Source organism: Glycine max, chromosome 5, assembly GCF_000004515.6.
Source record: "Glycine max cultivar Williams 82 chromosome 5, Glycine_max_v4.0, whole genome shotgun sequence".
Classification (NCBI taxonomy): Eukaryota; Viridiplantae; Streptophyta; class Magnoliopsida; order Fabales; family Fabaceae; genus Glycine; species Glycine max.
The window spans coordinates 14,917,469-14,919,910 of record NC_038241.2 but is presented as its reverse complement, the minus strand read 5'-3'; positions in this window follow the sequence as shown (position 1 = coordinate 14,919,910).

Here is a 2,442-nt window from a genome sequence, read left to right as displayed (position 1 = left end):
CAATGGAAGATGCACCCTTGGCCCATCTGAGAGGCCTTTTCGTGCCCCCGCCGAAGGGACAGTTGTGACAATTGCAAAATCAAGGGGTAGTAAACTATACAGATAGATATTCTTTTGTTTTTACTCCTAATCTACAGATGGTTGTCATCATAAAAAAGGAAGAGAGACTTAATGTTCTTAAAACATGCAAGACAAACTTAATTGCAATAACATAAATGAGATAAAGGAAGAGAGAAATGCAAACTCGATTTATACTGGTTCGGCCACTTCCCGTGCCTACATCTAGTCCTCAAGCAACCCACTTGAGATTTTCCACTATCTCTGTAAATCCTTTATAGACTTTGAACACACCTTGGGATCCCTCACCCTTGTGTTCAAAGATTCTCCAAGAGACAACCCATCTCTTTATTACAATTCTCATAATCCAAGAGACAACCAGTCTCTTGATTACAACTGACTTTCTAAGATGAACATAAAGATTTCTCTCCTTTAGAGTGGATGATACAAATTGAAGTTCCTAGAGGAATTTCTCTCTTTTAGAGATGATAATACAATTTGAAGTTCCTAGATGAATTCTCAATAGATCTGCAAGTGTTTGCCCAAGAGTTGTTGAGAGAGCATTTGGCAATTAAGTTCTCTTAGAATATCTCTCTCTTGCTTTTCGAAGTCAGATACACACACACACACACACACACACACATATATATATATAGGCCCTGTGTGCCTTTTCAAAATGGTTTGAAGAGATGTGTCATTTCAAAAAGTTTTTTCTGAAATTCTTCACTGGTAATCGATTATAGGTTTCTGGTAATCGATTACACAGTTATATTTTGAAGGGTTGTGACTTTTCAAATTGAATTTCAGGAGTTCCATTACGAGTAATCGATTACACGTCAATGGTTATCGATTACAACATTTAAATTCAAATTTCAAAACCCTTCAAAAAAGCTGATTTTTGAAAATGTCTTCTGGTAATCGATTACCAGAGCCTTGATGTCTTGGAAACACTTTGTTTTGAGGCAAAAGCTTGATCTTGAATTAATCTTGAAGCAATGTTTGTTTGTTGAAGCAACCTTGTATTAATCTTAAAGCAATGCTTAACCTTTGAATGTTTGTTGAAGTAATCTTGAATGCAACCTTGTTTGATTATTCTTTGGCATCATCAAAATCATGTATTCATACATTCACATTCTCCCCCTTTTTTATGATGAGAATCATCATCAAGCAAACTCTTTTTAGCATCATCGAAACCTACATGATTCACATTCTCCCCCTTTTTGATGATGAGAATCATTATCAAGCAAATTCTTTTTGGCATCATCAAAACCTGAAACCGGCATGATTCATAGTGAGAAACTATTAATTTAAATAATTAAAGAAGAGAAAAATTAATTTCTCATTCACTTTAATTATTTTTAGTTAAGACAAATGGAACACATTAATAAATGAATCTATTACTCTAGAACCAATTTATAAAGTAGAATTAATTAGGGAGTAATTGAGAGCTTGCTATTTTGAATAAGAAAGAGAAAAACCTAAGGACCCACATGTGCCCCCTCCCCCCCCCCCCCCCCCCTCATAAATCCTAAGTCTCCCTTTATAAAAGGGAGAAAGAGCTCAACCCCCTTCCTCCTTGTTAGAGCCGCCAACCATAGAGAGAGAAAGGAGAGTTCTTTTCTTTTTTTTTCTTCTCTCTTCCTCCAATGTTGAGGGGCTTCAAGGTTCTTGAAGGTTTATTTGAGTTTTTCCCAACCTCTTCTCAACTCATCTCCATTTTTCTCTTCTCTACTCACTAGAAGCCTCACATCCCTCTTTGCTCCATTTTTCATGACTAAGCTATAGGAGAGGCTCAAGGATCTCTTGCTACCCACACTCATCTCTTTGCTTCCTTGTGTCGAAAAAGAGGTAAGAAAGGAGTCTTTAATTTCTTATACTAGGAAGTTGAACTTCATTTATATTGAGATTTTTGCATGTTTGACATAAAACATGTATTTTGTAACTGGGGTTCCATGAATAATGCGATTTGAATTTGTGAATTCTAGGTTCAACAATGAGTTCCTTGACCCCAAAAACCTAATAAAACATATATGATATGTCTTATTTGGAGTTGTGTAGCCTCGGGAATTAAATTTTCAAGTTAGGGCAAATTATATGTATCCCATGCTCTATTTTTGAAAATTTTCAAATTGGAGTTGGAATCTATTGTTATGGACCTTAAAATTAAACTAACAAGGTCTAAAAACCTAGGGTTAGACATAAAATACACCCATTTGAGTAAGTATAGCTCTTGGAATCACAATTTCAAGTTTTGCACTTTTTCGGTAAATTGTACTCTATTTTGAACGAACTGCATACATGTACTTGGTTTCTATAGATTTTGACCATGGAAATGAGTTCCTCGTGTTTTAAGACATGGGGTTTGATATAAAATTTACAAGAAAT